At 44.0% G+C, this 10,425-nt stretch overlaps 1 pseudogene; it reads left to right on the forward strand.

The window, feature by feature from the left end:
- Nucleotides 1–2,036: 2,036 nt before the first annotated feature.
- On the forward strand, nt 2,037–8,873 carry LOC101765118 (annotated as a pseudogene).
- Nucleotides 8,874–10,425: the final 1,552 nt, after the last annotated feature.

A 10,425-nucleotide genomic window follows, 5' to 3' on the forward strand; every position in this document is an offset into this window, starting at 1 on the left:
TGATATGCTGCATACATACGGATCCACTTAGGAATCATCAAACCCTGTATGGCTGCTTGTAGAGGCAACAGTCAATCTTGCGAATGTTCAATGTGCATCCAGGAGCTGAAACAATGGAACTAACCTAGTTTGTTAATGATATGACCCATATGACCAAACCCCCCAGCATTTGAGTGATTGTAGCTCTTTCTATTTCAGATGTGCTATAATCCTTGTGTAGGTTCACTTTGTAGGAACTTGCCATGCTTGTCCTCAAACAGAGTTGAGGAAGGACCACTGTTCCATCCCCACCGAAGATATACCTAGTGATTCCAGTTTAAATTTATGAGTGGTGCTTTTTATGTAGAATCAAGTATGAGGAATCCAGTTTTCATTTCCTTTGTTTGCTTCTGTGAAAGAAGATGCCATCTTCTATTGGTTATATGGTCCCGGACAGTAGCACAGTTACATTAACCTCCACAGTTTAGGCTTAGAGGTTAGAGCCTTTGTTTTAGTTTTTCTTTGTTTTGAAAGACCCCTTTGTTTTATTGAATTGTTCACTCCTGTCTCCTGAACACAAACATACCAATCTCTCATGATGCTCACTTCCTGAGCTGGGCTCATCAGTAGCATGGACGTCCGTCACGAGTCGTTTGGTCCTTTTGCAGTTCAGGCCATCCCACTTGTCTGGAGCAATCGACATTCAGAGTTCAGGCCTGTCTCCCTAGGATACTCCACAAATATTTTTTTTATCGCTAAACAAGCTATGTGCATATCGGAATCCTACAGAACTAAGTTTTTTTTTACGACCGTGCCTTCTGCCTTGGCACGTTTTCCATTAAGAGAGAAGAAATATTGTTACATCCTAAGCTATGTCATACAGAGGATGACACAGCTACAAGAAAAGACAACAACTCAACAAGAAGAAAGGAAAAGCAGGTCAAAAACAATTGGAGACTATACGGCCAAAAACTATTGGCGACCTGATGTTCATACTTCGTAGTTCGTATCGTACTAAATTCGTGTATATGGTAACATTCAATCGATACTCATGTTTTAGTGAATTCGTTGTTCCACTCTGCTCCCAACAAACTCCCAAGCAGTAAGCGGCGAAGACAAATGGGCCATCAAGAGAACGGCCCCGCGTCAGCTGGCGCCGGCCCGCTCGTAGGCAATGCCTGGCCCGGAGAAGAAAATCACGAAACGGTGGTTGAACCTGATCAATTACAGCGGCCTCCACGCGAGTGCGGCGTTGTACCGTTGAGCACCGGCCGCCGCCACGCGATGGCCTACTGCGGTCGCCAAGAAGGCGCCCGCGAGCGGCGCCGGCATTGGCACGGCCACTCAGGGCGAAGTGACGAGTCGAGCTCGAGCACCGATGCGGGCGGGGTGACTGGATGGCGCACGCACGCATGAGTTGGCGTCGTCCGCATGCTCAGGGAGACTGCGCACAGGCGAAGGTGAGGCCGCGATCCTTTTTCACGGCGTGTTGCCACCATGGCGCGCTTTAGCTGTTCGATGAAATGCCTGCACAGAGAACCAGTATCAAATATGGATCCGTATCCTCTGCCTTTGAGGCCAACGGGGTGCATTTCCAAACCTTAATGCATTCTTTGCTTTGTAGGTGCTGTATATGCACCTTTATTATTTGCACGTTTTCAAACACGCACTTGCATAGTTGGCTAGTTGCATAGCATTGCACGGTGTCTTTACTTGGCTTGCTTGTACTTGTGTAATGTATCTGATATGTGTTTAGTACTTTAGTTATACTTGTTTACCGTTCAAAGCAGATGAACATTGACTCGACAGCAACCAAGCACTCGTTTTGCATAAATCCAAAAGTCCTTCTGTCCCACTTGCATACATTGGACAGTATCTTCCAAAGGGTCTAGCTGCCATTCAGTCGAACCCACGACTGAGACTGGGAGGATGTAAATTTTGTCTATGAATGTGACATGAGACTTCCAGCAGTCCACACATACAGTTATTAACAATAAAACATCAAATCATCAATTTGATGTACTGGAAATGTAGATGATTGTAGGTGATGTACTTTCCAGGTTTTGCATTAACAACAGAAGCATCTCTAGCTCTGATTGGTTGAGTCACCAATCGCCAACCAAACACTTAGTCTCGGTGTAACCCCAGATCATCAGGATTCATGACTTGGGAGTCCAGGCCATCTCAAAAAGAAAAGTCCAACTTGTAAACCAAATTTAAATTTGAAAGAAAAAACATTGTAGTCATAGTTGATTTGGAACCATAGATGATGATTGCCTAATGTTCAATTAGCATGCCCACTGCAGCCTTTCAGTTCCAACTAGAAGCATCTCTACTTCTGATTTGCAGTTTTTCATGTTATATTGAGCAAATTATGCAAAGGCAACACACCAGATTGCCAAAACAAAAAGGTAAAAGGAGAAGAATCTATGCAGCCTTTTTTAGAAAATTGAGAAAGTAGTATATCCACCTAATTTTGCATTAGATTATTCTTTCTGGCTTGGAAAATTGAAGTACTAAAATTGAATCCCTCAAATCAAAATATGAAAATTAATAAAACAACAGGGGCTTGTTTGTTGGCAATGGCCAAGGTAAGCTCCCTGAGCTTACTCCCTCACACACACACACTCAGGCCAGAGGTAGAAGAAGGTGAGAAAGAGCACAGCACACACACAACTCTCTGTTGCTGCTGAACTGCGTGAGCTGCAGGCCTGCAGCTGCTCATCCACTCTTTATAGAGCACAAAGTCAAAAAAGAGTACACAAACCTATGAGTGTATCTACCAACTACTAGTACTATATACATGACAGGGCTTACTGCCCACTACTCACGGCACTGCTGCCTTACACGGCAGACAGTGGCCATTCAGGCCATTCAGCCGGCCAAGGAGCTCTACCTGCTCCCCTTTGCAAAAGGAAGAGAGAAGCAATGAGCTGAGCAATTAACTAACATTGTTCATAAAAATTTAGCATCCGATTCTTCTGCAAAGCTCCACCCCCTCATCTCTTTACCTTCCAAATTTTTTGACAACAGCTGCTCAGTCACCTATCCTGCAGGATAGCACACCTTCCTCATCAGGTAACTTTAAGTTGTTAGCTTGTTTATTGTATCGTTTCCAGCTTCAGTTTTTAGCTCATTTTGTATTCTTTTGGCTCCTAGATACACAGAAGCTCCTTATTTCCTCATCAGATGTTGTAGTCTTTGATTAACATGCTTATATCTCAACTTTTAGCTTTTACTCGATGTTTCTGTTTTATTCTGTGATTCAGGCAGTGTGAAGATCTTTGTTGTTACTTCTTCACCATGTGTACTGTCTAAGACCATAAATTTAATCATGAATGTCTTTTTATAAGCACATGATTTTTCTTAGGCCTAATTTTGACTGAATAGCTCAAAAGTCAGAAGACATCTTCCAAAACATTTGGGGCTGTTTGCTTCGGACCTGGCAGGCAGCTCTGTAGCCAGGCAGCGATCTCCACCCCAGGCCGATGAAATCAGACGCCTGGGGAAGCTGCCTGCGCCAGGCAGCTTTGCCAGGACACCAAGCACTTACTATTGTGCACCTAATTCTACAAGATGCAATCCTTATATTTTTGGCTCCCATATTATTGTGCTTGCTACAATCAACTCATGCAGAGGCCGAAAAAAACACTAATCCTTTTCTAAGGAAAAATTCAACTCTACTGGCTCCGACCAATGTTTGTCGAAAGCCTTGACCTTACCTTTGATCCATCACCCGAAGGCTCCTATACATTTGAAAATGGTACCAAATCGTGCCGATGACTGGCGTATTCACAAAACCAGTTCTAAAACTTGCCATTTGCCAATAACAGAAAGGCCTTTTCCAGTAACCCTCTTCAGGTAACACCTCAATGTAGGGTCCCACACGTTTCCACAAAAGATGATTTAGGGAGTGTTTGGATACCAGGTGCTAAACTTTAGCCGTGTCACATCGGATGTTTGGATGCTAATTAGGAGGATTAAACATGAGCTAATTATAAAACTAATTGCAGCCCCTAGGCTAATTCACGAGACGAATCTATTAAAGCTAATTAATCCATCATTAGCAAATGGTTACTGTAGCACCACATTGTCAAATCATGGACTAATTAGGCTTAATAGATTCGTCTCGCGAATTAGACTCTATCTGTGCAATTAGTTTTGTAATTAGCCTATGTTAATACTCCTAATTAGTATCCAAACATCCGATGTGACAGGTGCTAAGCTTTAGCACGTGGGAGCCAAACAGGCCCTTATTCAACCTCTTTCACCTTGTTGGACAATGTTTTTTTAGATAATGAAGAAGTCCATTTGATACTCCAATTACCACAAGAGTTCGTATTCAACTCCAGTACCAGACAGCATTAGCCGCTGAACTTTGGAAACTGGACAAAGACCTCCCTCATCCAATAGAACCAGGTTTTGGTGCTGAGTTGGCAAAAGTCTCGGTATCTGGCTGCTGACATGGCATATTCATGGCAATGGGGACCACCTTTCACCCTTCACTTCATCTCTTCCTCTTTTTCGAGAATACGTAGGAGAGCTGCGTATCTTTGTATTAAGAAGAAGAGTAATAAAAAGTTTTACAACGCTAGCCAACCGGGCACACGCACATGGTTTGATTACTTAGAGTTCTATTACATAGGAACTGAATCAACTAGAGATACTTCTGATGAAGGCCAAGAAACTAAGAGGATCCTAAACCTCCTACTCCTTGTACTGCAGCCGGCCATCCCAAGGAAACCATATGCTTAGCGCCAGCTTCGATCCATACTTGAGCCTCTTCGAGGATCCCATATGTCAATTGTGCCGCAGTTTTTGTTTGATTTCTGCTAAATACTCTGTCGTTCCTTTCTTTCCAAAGTTTCCAGGAGATCAACATGAATGTGGAGTCCAATCCTTTCTTCTTGGATTTGTTCATTCCCAGCCTCTTTTGCAGCCACCATTCTATTGCTGTCAGTCCAGGACTAGGAGCTGGGCATTGCAGGCTCAGCATTCTGCTGACTGTGTGCCACATCTCCTGGGTATAGCAACATGTAGCGAATAAGTGGTCAGCTGTCTCCAATTCCTGATCGCAAAGTGCGCATGCTGTGTTGTCCTGCAGCCCGTGCCTGTGTCTCCTATCTGCAGTCCACAACCTATCTCTGACGGCCAGCCCCATGAAGAATTTCACCTTCAGCGGCGCCCAAGTCTTCCAGATAGCAGCAGCTGCAGGAAAATGCGTCACTCCTTGGAATAAGAACTGGTATGCAGACTTTGCTGAGTATGTGCCCGACGGGTCCCATTTCCAGGAGATGATGTCTTCAGTTCCAGGCTGAAGTTGAATCTCATGCATTGTGTGCCACAGCTGCACATACTGAGATAAAGCGTTAACTGTTAGTCATCCGACAATATCTCCCTGTTTGCTCGTGTGTTCTGTGTGCTCCCTCCACCACAGCGTTGTTCTAGGCAGGGCCAGTGTGATGTTGGCTAGGATGCCTGCAACAACCCCACACCATCCGCCATTTTTCTGCTCAACACCACCACACGTCCACACAGCAGCAGCAAGAAGAAGAAGGCAAGTGCTACTTACCGAGTTACCATATCTTACCTTGTTACACTCTGCAGCCTTGTCATGCTCCCTTGCTCCCCACTTCCTCAGTTCCCACATTCATCACCTACAACCATGACATGAGTGCTGGAACGGTGGATCGTTTCCACCAGAGCCTGCAGCCTCATGATTCATGAAGTAGCCAGTGCCCACAAAGGCCCTACGGGTGGAAGCCCAGTGATGCAGCTGGTTTAAGGTCAATAAAAGAGGAGCATGGCATTGGACAAGCCAAGACAAATATGAGGATGGTTGTGGCACAGCCAGAGAGACTCACTAATAGTTAGCCGGAAAAGGGCCAACTTTGGAGGACTGAATCCGTTGTAGTCAAATTTCATGATCGCTCTTAATTATTATTTTGCATCCTTTTATCGTTGTTCTTTCTTTTTTGCGAATAATATCGTTGTTCTTCTTGCAAAAGAACTAGTATGCTTAAGTTGAAATCTTTATTCTCATTGCAGGTTTTTAACGACCTGAATCTGCCTTGTTGACTGAAAAAATACTAGAAAAGTTCTATCCCAACTGCCCTTCATTTCCATGGTTCTTTCTTGCTCAAAACCGCAGATGAAAAGGTCTAATTTTCTAGTATGCTGCAGTTTTTCATAGAGCTATCTTACAGCAAGATGTAAAGAGATCTTCAAACTTACTGTATTCTTGAGACACCAACCACTACAATGGCATACCAGACCTTGCTAGTTACCCTCACATGCCTAACATTGCTATGTATCTTGTCAATGGCCATGGCAACTGATAAAAACTCCACTGGATCCGGCCAGATCCGTCTAAATTGTGGAGCCTCCAATCCAACAAGTCCTGGTGCTGAAGGACAGACTTGGGACAGTGACACCGGTTCCAAGTTTGCGCCATCACTGGAAGGCACTGCTGCCACTGCTTCTCACCAAGACCCTGCACTAACTTCCACTACGCCCTACATGACTGCTAGCATCTTCACTTCGAATTACACTTATTCCTTTCCTGTTGGTCCAGGCCGCACGTTTGTACGCCTCTACTTCTATCCTAGCACTTATGGCAACTATTCTCCTTCAAATGCCTACTTTGGTGTCACGGCAAGCAATCTGGTCCTTTTAGACAACTTCAATGCTTCCCAAACTGCTTTGGCAGCTAATGTTGCCAGCTTCTTTCGTGAATACTCTGTAAATGTTACTTCAAGCAACCTACACCTTACGTTCAGCCCATCTGCACACTATAATGGCTCTTATGCATTTGTGAATGGGATTGAAATCGTGCCCACACCTGACCTCTTCACGACACCAACACCAACACTAGCAAATGGTGGAAACCCAAATCCATTCCCCATTGATCCTGCAACAGGTTTCCAAACAATGTACCGGCTTAATGTGGGTGGTCAGGCCATCTCTCCACAAGGTGATGTTGACTTTTACCGCCAATGGGATGATGACAGTCCTTACATATATGGTTCTGGTTTTGGGGTGTCCTATGGGAAAGACAAAAACCTTTCCATCACATATACACCCAGTGTACCAAATTACACCGCACCTGTTGGTGTCTATGAATCTGCACGGTCAATGGGGCCAAATGCACAGGTCAACCTGAACTACAACCTTACATGGATTTTACCGGTTGATGCGGGATTCTATTACCTGCTAAGGTTCCATTTCTGCGAGATCCAGTATCCAAAAACTGAGGTCAATCGGAGGTCATTCTTCATCTACATCAACAACCAGACAGCACAGCAGCAAATGGATGTCATGGCATGGAGCGGAGGAATTGGCAGAACAGCATACACAGACTACGTTATCATCACAACTGGTTCCGGTCAGATGGACTTATGGGTTGCCCTTCACCCTGATCTTTCGTCAGGACCAGGGTACTCTATGATGCAATATTGAATGGTCTCGAGATCTTCAAGATACAGAATTACGGAAATAACAGTCTTAATGGGCTCAACCCTCCTCTTCCATCTGTTGAACCTGATGGGAAGCCTGGTGGAAGAAACTCAAAGGTTGCTGTACAAGCAGCCATTGGTGGAGCTGTTGGTGGCTCCACTATTCTACTGGTTGCCTGTCTTGGCATGTGCATCATCTGTAGGTGGAAGAAGATGGTAGAAAAGGATTACGAAGGGACTGGCAACACACATTTAAAGTGCAACAGGTTGCGATCAAATTTTTGCCGCCGCTTCACCTTCAAGGAAATCCAGGCAGCCACCAGTAACTTTGATGAAACCTATCTCCTCGGCAAGGGTGGTTTTGGGAATGTATACCTTGGAAAGATAGATGGTGACATTAAGGTGGCTATCAAGCGTGGCAACCTGCTATCTCAGCAGGGCCTACACGAGTTCCGAACTGAAGTCAAGACATTATCCATGCTCCGCCACCTCCATCTTGTATCTCTTATTGGATACTGCGAAGAAAATAATGAGATGATCCTAGTTTATGATTACATGGCCCATGGTACCCTTCAGGAGCACCTGTATAATACCAAGAAGTCACCTCTGCCATGGAAACTAGGTCTTGAGATTTGCATTGGTGCAGCTCGAGGCCTCCATTATCTGCACACCGGTGCTAAGCAAACGATCATCCATCGCGACGTGAAGACTGCCAATATTCTGTTGGATGACAAGTTTGTGGCAAAGGTTTCAGACTTTGGGCTATCAAAGGCCAGTCTAGACATTGATGACACACATGTGAGCACTGCGGTGAAGGGCACCTTTGGATATCTCGACCCTGAGTACTTTCGAAGAAGGCAACTCACCCAGAAATCTGATGTGTTCTCTTTCGGTGTCGTGTTCCTGATGAGCAAGTGAACTTGCGTGACTGGGCAATGTCTTGCCAGAAGAAAGGTGTACTAAATGAGATTATTGATCCACATCTCCAGGGGGAGATAACTCCTGAGTGCTTCAGAAAATTTTCCAAGACTGCTGAGCAATGTGTTGCTGAATATAGCTTCAACAGGCCATCTATGGGTAATGTACTTTCGAATCTCGAGGTTGTACTCCGGCTGCAGGAGGGCTCAAGTGATAATAGCAGCCGTGCTGAGGCAATAAGGTCCCTTGCGAATACCCAGGTGGATTCGGGAAATCCATCAACAAATTCAACAATGAGCATTGCAGGACAAGGAGTCGTTTTCTCAGGCATCACACATACTGAAGGTCGATGACCATAAAATTCAGGTCAAGTTCTTGTAAAATATTCCTGGTGTCTCTGCTGCTTAATATGTATGATCATTTATAGTTTGGTGATCTCTTAAAAAGTCACGTAGAACTGTGTATGTTTTACTGATCGCTGTATTGTATTTTTTTTTCCTCTAAAGTAACTACTATAAGAAATCTTGGACTCCTGAATTAATGATCCTATACCTACATATGATTTTGGAATCATTAACATTTGAGAGCGTATACAGTTGCTTTGCCGAATCAATCAGGAACTGGCAGGTGCGATAGATATTTAGAGCTATTCTTAGCAGCATCTTATGCACTGCATCATGCCAAGATTTAACGCCCATGCGGAGCCGAAAACATAGAACTGATCCAGTTTTACCAGTCTTCTGTCTTTAAAGAAAGGGGAGAAAAAGCAGTTCCATCCCAATCAAAGATATAGATGTACAAATACGAGAAATCCAGTGTTGATTTCTTTTGCTTGCTTCAGTAAAACAAGATGGCATGTTCTACTGTTTTATAAGGTCCCTTGCAGTTTGGGCTTACATTGACATCCTCCAGAGTTTATGTTTAGAAATTTGATAACGTTCGATTAATATCCATGCTTCATGCTTGAGCACATTTGAATCTGTATGTGTGGGAAAAGGGGTAGACCGTAGGCATAGCATGCGGATCATATCAGGTAAAATACCACCGAGCTTTTTAGAACTTTGAAGAGCAGTGCTTATAAAGTTTTGTGCAAACTTAATTACTGTTACTGCAGTAATGCCACAACATATTTAACAAGTAGGCCCTCAACACTGCAACAAAACCAAATACAGTTCTATTGGATGCAACAAGGACTTTTTTTTAGGTTCCCAAACATTAGGCGCTTTTCACCTGATAATTCCTCGCACACAATTAGCACAATTTATTTCCCTTTTTTCTCTTTTTATTTTTTTATTTGGCAAAAGATTCGAGACATTTTTTCTGATAGCCACCTTGCTCGTCAGTCGATAAGTAATTAACATATGGCCTGGTGAGTTCCAGCGCATAATATTATCTAGTGCAGATTTGATTGTGTCACTGTAATTGAAGGTTAGGTGAGACAAAATCTGAGGATTATGACAGTTTAGCGCTTTAGTCCTTTCTGTCTACTCATGTCATGTGGTGTCTAATCTTTGGCGGCAATAATTAACGCCTTTCCCATGCAAGACCCAGCAAAAAGTTGTATGGTAAATTTATGATAAGAATTACCTGTAGAAAGTTGGGGTAGGTCATGTTGGTTGGTTTTCCCAACTACCAAGAGTCTTAAACCTGTTTTTTGCATTTCATTATATCTTCGTCAACGCGTGCTTGTACTTTGTACAAAAATTTGCTATGACCCGGTCACTGGGTGGTGGTAATTAAAGTTGGTTTGTGTGGATTATGTTTTTCTTTGGAGTTTCTTTTGAAGGCGGGTAGAAAGTTTTACTAACTCTGCTGACCTTGTTGGATGTGTATCCACTATGGGTCTGTTTGGTTCTGGGGTCGAAGTGGGTTGGGTTGGAGTCGACCCACTTCGCGCCCATGTTTGGTTGGAGAAGAGGTGGGTTGGAGCCGACCCGGATGGGGAATATTCCCAGTTGATCCGGGTTCATCCTATCCCTAAAAAAAAGATGGATCATCCCAACCCACTTCTTCTCTGTTTCTTCTCCGTTCGCCCAACGCTCGCCCGCGCTGCTGTCCGCCCGACCCCGCCGCC

The sequence above is a fragment of the Setaria italica genome, chromosome III (assembly GCF_000263155.2).
Source record: "Setaria italica strain Yugu1 chromosome III, Setaria_italica_v2.0, whole genome shotgun sequence".
Lineage (NCBI taxonomy): Eukaryota > Viridiplantae > Streptophyta > Magnoliopsida > Poales > Poaceae > Setaria > Setaria italica.